Below are 16,406 nucleotides of genomic sequence, written 5' to 3' on the forward strand. Positions count from 1 at the left end.
CCCCAGACCAGGATGGGCCTTGTGTTGGGGGAGAGGATGGTGTGGTGTGCTGGGGTCTCCCCCAGACCAGGATGGGCCTTGTGTTGGGGAGTGGATGGTGTGGTGTGCTGGGGTCTCCCCCAGACCAGGATGGGCCTTGTGTTGGGGGAGAGGATGGTGTGGTGTGCTGGGGTCTCCCCCAGACCAGGATGGGCCTTGTGTTGGGGGAGAGGATGGTGTGGTGTGCTGGGGTCTCCCCCAGACCAGGATGGGCCTTGTGTTGGGGGAGAGGATGGTGTGGTGTGCTGGGGTCTCCCCCAGACCAGGATGGGCCTTGTGTTGGGGGAGAGGATGGTGTGGTGTGCTGGGGTCTCCCCCAGACCAGGATGGGCCTTGTGTTGGGGGAGAGGATGGTGTGGTGTGCTGGGGTCTCCCCCAGACCAGGATGGGCCTTGTGTTGGGGGAGAGGATGGTGTGGTGTGCTGGGGTCTCCCCAGACCAGGATGGGCCTTGTGTTGGGGGAGAGGATGGTGTGGTGTGCTGGGGTCTCCCCCAGACCAGGATGGGCCTTGTGTTGGGGAGAGGATGGTGTGGTGTGCTGGGGTCTCCCCCAGACCAGGATGGGCCTTGTGTTGGGGGAGAGGATGGTGTGGTGTGCTGGGGTCTCCCCCAGACCAGGATGGGCCTTGTGTTGGGGAGAGGATGGTGTGGTGTGCTGGGGTCTCCCCCAGACCAGGATGGGCCTTGTGTTGGGGGAGAGGATGGTGTGGTGTGCTGGGGTCTCCCCCAGACCAGGATGGGCCTTGTGTTGGGGGAGAGGATGGTGTGGTGTGCTGGGGTCTCCCCCAGACCAGGATGGGCCTTGTGTTGGGGGAGTGGATGGTGTGGTGTGCTGGGGTCTCCCCCAGACCAGGATGGGCCTTGTGTTGGGGGAGAGGATGGTGTGGTGTGCTGGGGTCTCCCCCAGACCAGGATGGGCCTTGTGTTGGGGGAGTGGATGGTGTGGTGTGCTGGGGTCTCCCCCAGACCAGGATGGGCCTTGTGTTGGGGGAGAGGATGGTGTGGTGTGCTGGGGTCTCCCCCAGACCAGGATGGGCCTTGTGTTGGGGAGTGGATGGTGTGGTGTGCTGGGGTCTCCCCCAGACCAGGATGGGCCTTGTGTTGGGGGAGAGGATGGTGTGGTGTGCTGGGGTCTCCCCCAGACCAGGATGGGCCTTGTGTTGGGGAGAGGATGGTGTGGTGTGCTGGGGTCTCCCCCAGACCAGGATGGGCCTTGTGTTGGGGAGAGGATGGTGTGGTGTGCTGGGGTCTCCCCCACACCAAGGATGGGCCTTGTGTTGGGGGAGAGGATGGTGTGGTGTGCTGGGGTCTCCCCCAGACCAGGATGGGCCTTGTGTTGGGGAGAGGATGGTGTGGTGTGCTGGGGTCTCCCCCAGACCAGGATGGGCCTTGTGTTGGGGGAGAGGATGGTGTGGTGTGCTGGGGTCTCCCCCAGACCAGGATGGGCCTTGTGTTGGGGGAGAGGATGGTGTGGTGTGCTGGGGTCTCCCCCAGACCAGGATGGACATTGTGTTGGGGGAGAGGATGGTGTGATGTGCTGGGGTCTCCCCCATGCTAGGATGGGCCTTGTGTTGAGGAATGGTGTGGTGTGCTGGGGTATCCCCAGACCAGGATGGGCCTTGTGTTGGGGGAGAGAATGGTGTGGTGTGCTGGGGTCTCCCCCACACAAGGATGGGCCTTGTGTTGGGGGAGAGGATGGTGTGGTGTGCTGGGGTATCCCCAGACCAGGATGGGCCTTGTGTTGGGGGAGAGGATGGTGTGGTGTGCTGGGGTATCCCCAGACCAGGATGGGCCTTGTGTTGGGGAGTGGATGGTGTGGTGTGCTGGGGTCTCCCCCAGACCAGGATGGGCCTTGTGTTGGGGGAGAGGATGGTGTGGTGTGCTGGGGTATCCCCAGACCAGGATGGGCCTTGTGTTGGGGGAGAGGATGGTGTGGTGTGCTGGGGTATCCCCAGACCAGGATGGGCCTTGTGTTGGGGAGTGGATGGTGTGGTGTGCTGGGGTCTCCCCCACACAAGGATGGGCCTTGTGTTGGGGGAGAGGATGGTGTGGTGTGCTGGGGTCCTCCCAGACCAAGATGGGCCTTGTGTTGGGGAGAGGATGGTGTGGTGTGCTAGGGGCTCCCCCAGACCAGGATGGACATTGTGTTGGGGGAGAGGATGGTGTGGTGTGCTGGGGTCTCCCCCAGACCAGGATGGGCCTTGTGTTGGGGGAGTGGATGGTGTGGTGTGCTGGGGTCTCCCCCAGACCAGGATGGGCCTTGTGTTGGGGGAGAGGATGGTGTGGTGTCCTGGGGGGGAGGAAGGGACAGGATGTGGGGCGCGCCAGCCAGCCACTCCCCCCCCCCCACTCCTCAGTCCACCGTGCGCCCTCCCCTTAACCACAAGGTCCCGTCCACTGTCACACGACAAGGTCCCGTCCACTGTCGCAGGACAAGATCCCGTCTACTGTCGCATGACAAGATCCCGTCTACTGTCGCAGGACAAAGTCCCATCCACTGTCGCAGGACAAGATCCCGTCCACTGTCGCAGGACAAGATCCCGTCCACTGTCGCAGGACAAGATCCCGTCTACTGTCGCAGGACAGATGTTTGGAAAAGACATCTTCGTCTTGTGTTGTCTGGCGCTCCTATGGGGCGTGGGTACCGTGGGCGGGGAAGGCGTGGGCAGCAGTGGGCAAGTGTCGGTCACCACCCAGCCCACCCCAACCACAGGTCAACAAGATGAACACCAGAACCAACGTTCGAACTCCACTGCCACCAGTGAACCGTACGAGGGACACCGGGAGTCGAACCCCTTAATTCAGTTGGTCAGACGAATGCAACACCTGGGCCAGGCGTTACAGGAGGGAACCCAGGGGCACAACACTACACACAACCACACTGGAGCTGAGGACACGAGACAGGAGGGTCTCGCTCAACTGCTCAGGAAGATGATTCTCCTCAGCCAAACTATCAGTCGCCTCAACTCAACTGACACATTGCCTCAGCACACCACTACCCAGTCTCCTCCAGCCACCACCACAACAGGTATAGTGCAGTGTTGCCTCAACACGCCACTACCCAGTCTCCTCCACCCACCACCACAACAGGTATAGTGAAGTGTTACCTCAGCACACCACTACCCAGTCGCCTCCACCCACCACACCAGGTATAGTGAAGTGTTGCCTCAACACGCCACTACCCAGTCTCCTCCACCCACCACAACAGGTATAGTGAAGTGTTGCCTCAACACGCCACTACCCAGTCACCTCCTCCCACCACAATAGGTATATAGAAGTGTTGCCTCAACAGGCCACTACCCAGTCTCCTCCAACCACCACAACAGGTATAGTGCAGTGTTGCCTCAACACGCCACTACCCAGTCTCCTCCACCCACCACCACAACAGGCATAGTGATGTGTTGCCTCAGCACACCACTACCCAGTCTCCTCCACCCACCACAACAGGTATAGTGAGGTGTTGCCTCAACACGCCACTTCCCAGTCTCCTCCACCCACCACAACAGGTATAATGAAGTGTTGCCTCAACATACCACTACCCAGTCTCCTCCATCCACCACAATAGGTATAAAGAAGTGTTGCCTCAATACACCACTACCCAGTCTCCTCCACCCACCACAAGTATAGTGAAGTGTTGCCTCAATACACCACTACCCAGTCTCCTACACCTACCACAACAGGTAGAGTGAAGTGTTGCCTCAGCACACCACTAACCAGTCTCCTCCACCCACCACAACAGGCATAGTGAAGTGTTGCCTCAATACACCACTACTCAGTCTCGTTCACCCACCACAACAGGTACAGTGAAGTGTTACCTCAATACACCACTACCCAGTCTCCTCCACCCACCACAACAGGTACAGTGAAGTGTTGCCTCAATACACCACTACCCAGTCTCGTTCACCCACCACAACAGGTATAGTGAAGTGTTACCTCAATACACCACTACCCAGTCTCCACCCACCACCACAACAGGTATAGTGAAGTGTTGCCTCAATACACCACTACCCACTCTCCTCCAACCACCACAACAGGTACAGTGAAGTGTTACCTCAATACACCACTACCCAGTCTCCACCCACCACCATAACAGGTATAGTGAAGTACTGCCTCAATACACCACTACCCAGTCTCCTCCACCCACCATCACAACAGGTATAGTGAAGTGTTGCCTCATTACACCACTACCCAGTCTCCACCACCCACCACAACAGGTATAGTGAAGTATTGCCTCAATACACCACTACCCACTCTCCTTCAACCACCACAACAGGTATAGTGAAGTGTTTCCTCAATACACCACTACCCAATCTCCACCCACCACCACAACAGGTATAGTGAAGTGTTGCCTTAATACACAACTACCCAGTCTCCTCCACCCACCACAACAGGTATAGTGAAGTATTGCCTCAATACACCACTACCCACTCTCCTTCAACCACCACAACAGGTATAGTGGTGTTGCCTAAATACACCACTACCCAGTCTCCTCCACCCACCACAACAGGTATAGTGAAGTGTTGCCTCAATACACCACTACCCAGTCTCCTCCACCCACCATAACAGGTATAGTGAAGTGTTGCCTCAACACGCCACTACCCAGTCTCCTCCACCCACCACCACAACAGGTATAGTGAAGTGTTGCCTCAATACACCACTACCCAGTCTCCTCCAACCACCACAACAGGCATAGTGAAGTGTTGCCTCATTACACTAATACCCAGTCTCCTCCACCCACTACAACAGGTAAAGTGAAGTGTTGCCTCAATACACCACTACCCAGTCTCCTCCAACCACCACAACAGGTACAGTGAAATGTTGCCTCATTACACCACTACCCAGTCTCCTCCATCCACCACAACAGGTATAGTGAAGTGTTGCCTCATTACACCACTACCCAGTCTCCTCCACCCACCATAACAGGTATAGTGAAGTGTTGCCTCAATACACCACTACCCAGTCTCCTCCACCCACCATAACAGGTATAGTGAAGTGTTGCCTCAATACACCACTACCCAGTCTCCTCCACCCACCACAACAGGTATAGTGAAGTGTTGCCTCAACATGCCACTACCCATTCTCCACCCACCATAACAGGTATAGTGAGGTGTTGCCTCAACATGCCACTACCCAGTCTCCTCCACTCACCACAATAGGTTTTTACATACTGCCTCCACCCCTTACATTAAAGGGTGTATAGTCAACCCATAGGCCCATTAAAACAGACAACTCCAACAGATTTGTGTCACGTTCTTCCTCTATGGCCATTTTGAGAGAGAGAGAGAGAGAGAGAGAGAGAGAGAGAGAGAGAGAGAGAGAGAGAGAGAGAGAGAGAGAGAGCTGGCTTGTAAGCAAATGTAATCATATTTCCTTCTCGTATATAATGCAATGCTTCCTATTTACTTTCTCTTGTCTCTAACACATGTTTTGTCCTTCCATAATTTTTAATAATATTGAAAATATCTACTCTTAATTTGTTTATACTCTAATAAACAAAATCTCTCATTATAACATACAATAATAAGACTCTCAGAACAATATAATGTAAACTGGATAATGTAACTTAAAAAAGTGATCGTATCATTCCCCAAAGAAAACTGAATAAAATATGATGGATGCCTAAAACATTCATTGGTAAATAGGGGCGATATCTGTAACATCCCCCTCCCAAAAGAGACATGAGTCAGCCACTAGCCAACTCATGCCTTACTGGTATACGAGTCAGTTCATCAGCTATAACATTATCAATTCCTCTTATATGCTTAATATAATCAAATTATAATCTTGTAACAACAGACTCCACCTTTTTAAACGTTAGTTTACATTTTTTCATCTTATGCAAAAATATCAGAAGGGGATTGTGATTCGTAAACACTTGGATCGGCCTACCTACTCCTCTTCAAATATACATCAAAATCATTTAAACTTAAAATATAGGCAAATGTTTCCTTTTCAATAGTGCTGTAGCCTTTCTGATAAGACAGAAACTCCTTTGGAAAATAACAAATTCAAAAATCAATGTCATCTTTCTCCTGCATTAAGACTACCAGTCCAAAATCAATCACATCTATATACAATTTAAATGGTCTAATCATAATTTGGAGTAGTCAGTTTCTCAAAGGCCTTATCACACTGATAACTCCATAGATTTGACTTTCTTTGACGATAAGTTGATTAATGGTAAAGCAATGATTGAATTTTTTTTTTTACAAATCCTATGATAATATCCAACCATACCCAGAAATCTCAATAACGCTTTCTTATTTGTAGGTGATGGAAATTTTACAATACTTTCCACCTTAACATTGACTGATTTGAGACATCCCTGACCTACAAAATAACCTGGATATTCTACAGTTGCTCTAGCAAATTCACTCTTTACAAGGTTTACCATTAGATTTGCTTTGTGCAACCTAATAAATACTTCCCTTAATAAATACAAATGTTCTTCCCAAGTTTTTGAATACAATACTATATCATCTATATATACAAAACAATCTTTAACATCACACAATACTTGATTTACTAATTTTGGAAAGTACTCCCACTGTTTTTCATACCAAAGGGTAACACTTTATACTGATACAAACCATCCATAGTTACAAATGCAGAAATTTCTTCTGCACTTTCAGTCAAAGATACTTCTCAATACCCTTTCAATAAGTCTAACTTAGTTACAAATTTAGCATCTCCTATCTGATCAATACAAACATCTACTCTTGGAAAAGGGTACGTGTCAGCTTTAGTTATTCTATTTACCTTTCTGAAGTCAGTACAATATCTGTAGGAAATACCATCAGGTCTACAAGGCGAACTTCAAAGACTATTACTTTTTTCAATCAGATCATTATCAAGCATATACTGTATTTCTTTTCTCATTATCTCTCTCATTTTAAGATTCACTCCACATGGGTGCTGCTTGATAGGTGTTGCATCGTCAATTTCGACATCATGCAGCAATACATCAGTTCTCCTAGGAGCATCAAAAAGAACAAACACCTAAACTCATTCATTATTTGCATGATCTCATCTCTTCTCTCAGTTTCTAAATGATCAAGCTTCTTTTCCAAACTATCTAACTTATCTGAATTTTTTAACAACTGGTCTTCACATCTCTCAACTTTACATTCTCACTTCCATCCACATCCTCTGCATCATCAGACAGACCACATGCACAAGACACATTTGTAACCTCATCATCCTTTGTACAATTTCCATCATGATAAGGTTTTATCATGCTTATGTGACACAATTGGCTTGGCTTGCATCATTCTGGAGTATTCACAATGTAGTTCAAATCATCCACTCTCCTCTCAATAACCCAGGGGTCATAAATCCTTGCTCTCAGAGGATTTCCTGTCTGAGAAGGCAATAATACCAACACTCAATCACCTGGTTTGAACTCTCTGTTTCTAGATTTGTTTTGACATACCATAACTTCATATCTTCTTGACATCCTTTCAAATTTTCTGCAGCAATCTCTCTAGCTCGACACAATCTGCTTTTAAAATCAGATACATACTTCAATAATCCAGGAGAATCACTCTTCCCTAACCATTTCTCTTTCAACATACTCAATGGACCTCTTATTTCATGTCCATCCACTGACTCAAATGGACTAAAACCTGTAGACTTGTGTACTGAATCTCCAATGGAAAACAATGCTAAAGGCAGACCCTCATCCCAGTCTACTGACAATTCCTCACATTACAATCTCAAAGTATTTTTCAAAGTCTGATGGAATCTCTTCACAACTCCTTGGCTCTGTGGGTGATGAGCACTTGACATCGTATGTGCTATATGTTATCTATTTATCTATATTCATCTATCATACTTAGTCAATGTCTCCCACGTCAGCGAGGTAGTGCAAGGAAACAGATGAAAGAATGGCCCAACCCACCCACATACGTATGTACTTGCATAAACGCCCACATACGCACAGATACATACCTATACATTTCAACGCATACATACATATACATACACAGACACATAAATATATACACATGTACATATTCATACTTGGTGCCCTCATCCATTCCTGTCGCCACCCCGCCACACATGAAATAGCACACACACACACACACTCACACACACACACACAAACACACACACACCCTGTGTGCGCATGAGGTAGCACTAGGAAAAGACAACAAAGGCCACATTTGTTCACACTCAAGTCTCTAGCTGTCACGTGTAATGCACCAAAACCACAGCTCCCTTTCCACATCCAGGCTCCACAAAACTTTCCACGGTTTACCCCCAGACACTTCACATGCCCTGGTTCAATTCATTGAAAGCACATCGACCCCTCTATACTACATTGTTCCAATTCACTCTATTCCTTGCACACCTTTCACCCTCCTGTATGTTCAGGCCCCAATCGCTTAATATCTTTTTCACTCCATCCTTCCATCTCCAATTTGGTCTCTCACTTCTCGTTCCCTCCACCTCTGACACATGTATCCTCTATGTCAATCTTTCCTCACTCATTCTCTCCATGTGACCAAACCATTTCAATACATCCTCTTCTGCTCTCAAACCACACTCTTTTTATCACTCATTCTCTCCATGTGACCAAAGCATTTCAATACACCCTCTTCTGCTCTCAAACCACACTCTTTTTATTACCACACATCTCTCTTACCCTTCCATTACTTACTCGATCAAACCACCTCACACCACATATTGTCCTCAAACATTTCATTTCCAATACATCCACCCTCCTCTGCACAACCCTATCTATAACCCATGACTTGAAACCACATAACATTGTTGGAACCACTATTCCTTCAAACGTACCCATTTTTGCTCTCCGAGATAATGTTATCACCTTCCACACATTCTTCAACACTCCAGAACCTTTGCCCCCTCCCCCATCCTGTGACTCACTTCCACTTCCATGGTTCCATCTCTGCTAAATCTACTCCTAGATATCTAAAACACTTCACTTCTTCCAGTTTTTCTCCATTCAAACTTAGCTCTCAATTAACTTGTCCCTCAACCCTACTGAACCTAATAACCTTGCTCTTATTCACATTTACTCTCAGCTTTCTTCTTTCACACACTTTACCAAACTCAGTCACCACCTTCTGCAGTTTCTCACCTGAACCAGCCAACAGCGCTGTATCATCAGCGAACAACAACTGACTCACTTCCCCAGCCCTCTCATCCACAACAGACTGCATACATGCCCCTCTCTCCAAAACGTGCATTCACCTCCCTAACCACCCCATCCATAAACAAATTAAACAACCATGGAGACATTAGGCACCCCTGCCGCAAACCAACCTTCACTGGGAACCAATCACTTTCCTCTCTTCCTACTCGTACATATGCCTTACATCCTTGGAAAAAAAAATTTCACTGCTTCTAGCAACTTACCTCCCACACAATATACTCTTAATACCTTTCAAAAAGCATCTCTGTCAACCCTATCATATGCCTTCTCCAAATCTATAAATGCTACACACAAATCCATCCGTTTTTCTAAGTATTTCTCACATGCATTCTTCAAAGCAAACACATGGTCCCCACATCCTCTACCACTTCTGAAACCACACTCTGCTCTTCCCCAATCTGATGCTCAGTACATGCCTTTACCCCTCTCAATCAATTCCCTCCCATATAATTTCCCAGGAATACTCAACAAACTTATACCTCCATAATTTGAACACTCACCTTTATAAACTTTGCCTTTGTACAAAGCTTTCACTACCTCTTTTCTGTTTATCAAATCATTCTCCCTGACTCTCTCACTTTGCACACCACCTCAACCAAAACACCCTATATCATCCATTCAACAAACCTTTAATATACTCACTACATCTCCTTCTCACTTCACCACTACCTGTTGTTAACTCCCCATTAGCCCCCTTCACCAATGTTCCCATTTGTTCTCTTGTCCTATGCACTTTATTTACCTCCTTCCAAAACATCTTTTTATTCTCCCTAAAATTCAATGATACTCTCTCACCCTCTTTTTCACCTCTTGACCTCCTGCCTCTTTCTTTTATACATCTCCCAGTCATTTGCACTATTTCCCTGTAAAAATTGTTCAAATGCCTCTCTCTTCTCTTTCACTAACAAGCCTACTTCTTCATCCCATCACTCACTATCGTTTCTAATCTGCCCACCTCCCACCTTTCTCATGCCACAAGCATCTTTTGTGCAAGCTGTCACCGCTTCCCTAAATACATATGTATCTAGGGAAGCAACGCTATATGTAATCCCTTTAATATTTTCTTCAACATTCCTGGAGTGAAATTTCTTCCCAAGTTGACTATAATTTCAGGCATACCCACCCAGAAATATTTCGCTAAATCTCTTAAAATATTTTTAGAACGTATGCTACGTAATGGTACTGCTTCTGGAAATCTGGTGAATGCACACATTATTTTTAATAATTACTGATTTCCTTTATGTGTTTTAGGTAGAGGACCCACACAATCAATTACAATTTTGCTAAAGGTTTACAAAAAGCAGGAATTTGCTGCAATGGTGCTGGCTGTATAGTCTGGTTGGGTTTACCTACTCTCTGACGTAATTAACAAGTCTTACAATATTGGGACACATCTTTCTTCATATTCAGCCAATAAAAATAAGGTAATAACCTAACAATTATCTTCCTAATTCCCAAATGTTGAGACAGACAAGAACTATGAGATAAAGCAATTACATGTACCCTACAATTCTTTGGAACAACTATCTGCTTTCTGACTTCCCAGTGATCAGATGCTGGAACATGAGCAGGCCTCCATTTTCTCAACACACCATTTGGTACATAAAATCCAACTGACACATCACTCTCATTCCTATTTCTAGCAGCTTCACTGCAACATTCTTACACTCTCATCACCTTTCTGTAATTTGGTCAACTCTTCCTTGTCCACAAAAAACCTGAAAATACATCAATTCTTAATCCCACAGTGCTCTTCTCATTTCCAATCTTTTCTGAATTATCTCTAGTTACATACTCATTAAATAATTCATCTAAATTATAATCAATTTCTTCTCCTCTCTTTAACATTGACCTGGTTATAGCACATGCTGGATAAATCACTTCACTACACTACATTACTATCAGTCTGATTTGCTAGTTTTATCTGTCATGTGGTTCACCTTTACAACTGTATCTACATCAAATGGATTATTACTCATAATAGGCTCTGGGACTACTTAGTCAGTCAAATCATTCCTCAATAGCATGTGTACTCCAGGCATAGGAAATTCCTCACATATCCTAACCTTTACTCTGCCACTCACAAATCCACTCTCAAGATTTATATAATGCACTGGGATAGACTTGCCTAACCATAACCCTTTTACATGTATTTTTCTCCCAAAGTAAGACTCCTTTGTCCACTCTCATACATCTTTCAGAATTAAACTCTGACTTGCCCCAGTATCTCTCAATATCAAAATTTTTCTTCTGAGGAATACCTTTAATTCCAACCTTTCTTTCAGTAATATATGGCTCATAAATTGCACATTTTGGTTTACTCACATTATACTCAATACTTCTTACCTCACTAATATCATGATTCTGTTCCCAAGCAACATTTAATCCTAGAGTCTTTGGTGATTTTTGACATTGATATTTACCATGACCAAATTCTCCACATCCCAAATATTTCATTGGTGGTCTCTCGTGTCTACTAACATCAGGGTTACGACTAAACTGAAACCTTGAATACCTGTATTGTGTATGTCTTGGGAATCTATTTCCAGTAATATTTTGAGACTCATAGCTATGTGAACCTTCCACAAAATAATGTTGACTAGGCTGTTGAACATTTGAACAGTGTGGATATCTATAAGGTTTGTCATTATTCTGTCTATTAATCTATTTCCAGGTTATTTCTTTCTTACAATATTTGTTAATTAATTCTAACTGGTCAGCCATCCTGGCTGCTTCCGTCACATTTTTCACTCCACTCTTGCATATTTCATAATATATTTCAGGTTGTAAGTCATTTTTGATCTGTACCTACAGGATTAGTTGTCTCTGCTCTTCCACTATCTCTATCTTTTCAAATTTACACCAGCTATCAAATGTCATTCCACATTCTTGATGTCCCTAAACCTTCTCCTATGTGCTTCTGCATCCAATTCCACAGTTTTAAATACTGCTTCCGTAACAACCGTAAGGCCTTTTCAGCCTTACCCTTAAATTTACTCTGGACCAACATAGCCAAGTCAGTTTCATCCATTAATTCTCCCTGCATGTCATCAATCAATTCTCTCTGCATGTGATCCATTCATTCTCTCTGCATGTCATCCATTAATTCTCTCTGCATGTCACCAATTAATTCACTCTGCATGTGATCCATTAATTCTCTCTGCATGTGATCCATTAATTCTCTCTGCATGTCATCAATTAATTCTCTCTGCATGTGATCCATTAATTCTCTCTTCATGTCATCACTCAATTCTCTCTGCATGTGATCCATTAATTCTCTCTGCATGTGACCCATTAATTCTCTCTGCATGTCATCAATTAATTCTCCCTGCATGTCATCAATTGATTTTCTCTGCATGTCACCAATTAATTCTCTCTGCATGTGATCCATTAATTCTCTCTTCATGTCATCCATTAATTCTCTCTGCATGTGATCCATTAATTCTCTCTTCACGTCATCCATTAATTCTCTTTGCATGTGATCCATTAATTCTCTCTGCATGTCATCACTCAATTCTCTCTGCATGTGATCCATTAATTCTCTCTGCATGTCATCAATTAATTTTCTGCATGTGATCCATTAATTCTCTCTGCATGTCATCAATTAATTCTCTCTGCATGTGATCCATTAATTCTCTCTGCATGTGATCCATTAATTCTCTCTCCATGTCATCCATTAAATCTCTCTGCATGTGATCCATTAATTCTCTCTCCATGTCATCAATTAATTCTCTCTGCATATGATCCATTAATTCTCTATGCATGTCATCACTCAATTCTCTCTGCATGTGATCCATTAATTCTCTCTGCATGTCATCCATTAATTCTCTCTGTATGTCATTCATTAATTCTCTCTGCATGTGATCCATTAATTCTCTCTGCATGTGATCAATTAATTCTTTCTGCATGTGATCCATTAATTCTCTCTGCATGTCATCAATTCTCTCTGCATTTGATCCATTAATTCTCTCTGCATGTCATCAATTAATTCTCTCTGCATATGATCCATTAACTCTCTCTGCATGTCATCCATTAATTCTCTCTGTATGTCACTCATTAATTCTCTCTGCATGTAATCCATTAATTCTCTCTGCATGTCATCAATTAATTCTCTCTGCATGTGATCCATTAATTCTCTCTTCATGTCATCACTCAATTCTCTCTGCATGTGATCCATTAATTCTCTCGGCATGTGATCCATTAATTCTCTCTGCATGTTATCAATTAATTCTCTCTAAATGTGATCAATTAATTTTCTCTGCATTTCACCAATTACTTCTCTCTGCATGTGATCCAGTAATTCTCTCTTCATGTCATCCATTAATTCTCTCTGCATGTGATCCATTAATTCTCTCTTCATGTCATCCATTAATTCTCTCTGCATGTGATCCATTAATTCTCTCTGCATGTCATCACTCAATTCTCTCTGCATGTGATCCATTAATTCTCTCTGCATGTCATCAATTAATTCTCTCTGCATGTGATCCATTAATTCTCTCTGCATGTCATCAATTAATTCTCTCTGCATCTGATCCATTAATTCTCTCTGCATGTGATACATTAATTCTCTCTGCATGTGATCCATTAATTCTCTCTACATGTCATCCATTAATTCTCTCTTCATGTGATCCATTAATTCTCTCTGCATGTCATCAATTAATTCTCTCTGCATATGATCCATTAATTCTCTCTGCATGTCATCCATTAATTCTCTCTATATGTCATTCATTAATTCTCTCTGCATGTCATCCATTAATTCTCTCTGTATGTTATCCATTAATTCTCTCTGTATGTCATTCAATAATTCTCTCTGCATGTCATCCATTAATTCTCTCTGCATGTCATCCATTAATTCTCTGCATATCATTCATTAATTCTCTCTGCATGTCATCCATTAATTCTCTCTGCATGTCATTCATTAATTCTCTCTGCATGTCATCCATTAATTCTCTCTGCATGTCATTCATTAATCCCTCTGCATGTCATCCATTAATTCTCCCTGCATGTCACTTATTTGTTTAGAGAAAAATCTTCTCCATATACATGTGTATGTGGGTGGGTTGGGCCATTCTCTCGTCTGTTCCCTTGCGCTACCTCGCTAACGCGGGAGACAGCGACAAAGTATAGTAATTTATTTTTTATTTTTTGCTTTGTCGCTGTCTCCCGCGTTAGCGAGATAGCGCAAGGAAACAGACGAAAGAATGGCCCAACCCACTCACATACACATGTATATACATACACGTCCACACACGCATATATACATACCTATACATCTCAACGTATATATATATATATATATATATATATATATATATATATATATATATATATATATATATATATATATACACAGACATATACATATATTCACCTGTACATAATTCATACTGTCTGCCTTTATTCATTCCCATCGCCACACATATATAAATACACACACACACACACACACACACATATATATATATATATATATATATATATATATATATATATATATATATATATATATATATATATATATATATTTTTTTTTTTTTTTTTTTTTCTTTCATACTATTCGCCATTTCCCGCGTTAGCAAGGTAGCGTTAAGAACAGAGGACTGGGCCTCTGAGGGAATATCCTCACCTGGCCTCGTTCTCCGTTCCTTCTTTTGGAAAATTAAAAAAAACGAGAGGGGAGGATTTCCAGCCCCCCGCTCCCTCCCCTTTTAGTCGCCTTCTACGACACGCAGGGAATACGTGGGAAGTATTCTTTCTCCCCTATCCCCAGGGATATATATATATATATATATATATATATATATATATATATATATATATATATATATATATATAAAATATTGGAAAGGATCACAATTTTGCGCGTGATCAAGATATTCCTATGAGTCCACGGGGAAAATGAAACAGGATAAGTTCCCAAGTGCACTTTAGTGTCATAATCACATCATCAGGGGAGACACAAGAGAGAAATATAACAGTCAGTTGATATACAACGAAGAGACGTAGCTAGGACGCCATCTGGTAAACATGTGTCCTAACTTCGTCTCTTCGTTGTATATCAAGTGACAGTTATATTTCTCTCTTGCGTCTCCCCTGATGATGTGATTATGACACGAAAGTGCACTTGGGAACTTATCGTGTTTCATTTTCCCCGTGGACTCAAAGAAATAAAGAAAATATATATACAAATATAAAGAATAATACAAGAGATCATAGTAGAGTATACTAACCTATACATCACTTGAGCCAGCTTGAATTACATCCACTTGGTTTGGTAATTTCATTCCCCTGGACTGTCTTCTCACATATTCATATCCTGGACAGAAGGCTACCATATATTCATCTCCCTGACAGGCCTCAATATCACATACTCCCTCCATCCCTTATATCAACGAGTGTATAATCACCTCACAGGTCCATTAAAACAGATAACTCCAACGGTTTTGCAACTCGTTCTTCCTCAATGGCCAGCCTGCGTGAGGGACAGCTGGGTAGTAAACAAATGGGGTCATATTTCCTTCTCGTATATAATGCTTTTTATTTACTTTTTCTTGTCTCTAACATATGTTTTGTCCTTCCATAATTTGAAATGATATTAATAATGTTTATTCTTAATTTTTTTACACCCTAATAAGCAAAATTTTTTATAACATACAATAATAAGACCCTCAAAACAATATAATGTACACTGGATAATGTAACTTAAAAGACTGATCAATATTCATCAAAGAAAACTGAATAAGATGTAATGGATAAATAAATCATTTATTGATAAATAGATAACTTAACACTAGGAGTCTCTCACTCTGTATATCTTACGTCATTCGGTATCTCTCACTGTGTATGATATCTTACAAGTGTCACTAGGGATTTATCGCTCTCCATGATATCTTACAAGTGTCACTAGGGATCTCTCACTCTCCATGATATCTTACAAGTGTCACTAGGGATCTCTCACTCTGTATATCTTACAAGTGTCACTAGGGATCTCTCACTCTCCATGATATCTTACAAGTGTCACTAGGGATTTATCGCTCTCCATGATATCTTACAAGTGTCACTAGGGATTTATCGCTCTCCATGATATCTTACAAGTGTCACTAGGGATTTATCGCTCTCCATGATATCTTACAAGTGTCACTAGGGCTCTCTCACTCTCCATGATATCTTACAAGTGCCACTAGGG

At 43.4% G+C, this 16,406-nt stretch overlaps 1 protein-coding gene across 1 annotated transcript in view; it reads right to left on the reverse strand.

Annotated features, from left to right (window-relative positions):
- Window positions 1-15,785, reverse strand: part of LOC139764922 (uncharacterized) — a 102,170-nt gene extending 86,385 nt beyond the window's left edge. Inside the window, exon 1 of the mRNA XM_071692001.1 lies at window positions 15,451-15,785. The gene's annotated coding sequence lies outside the window, so the exon portion shown is untranslated. The remainder of the gene's footprint in view (window positions 1-15,450) is intronic.
- Window positions 15,786-16,406: the final 621 nt, after the last annotated feature.

Source organism: Panulirus ornatus, chromosome 51, assembly GCF_036320965.1.
Source record: "Panulirus ornatus isolate Po-2019 chromosome 51, ASM3632096v1, whole genome shotgun sequence".
Lineage (NCBI taxonomy): Eukaryota > Metazoa > Arthropoda > Malacostraca > Decapoda > Palinuridae > Panulirus > Panulirus ornatus.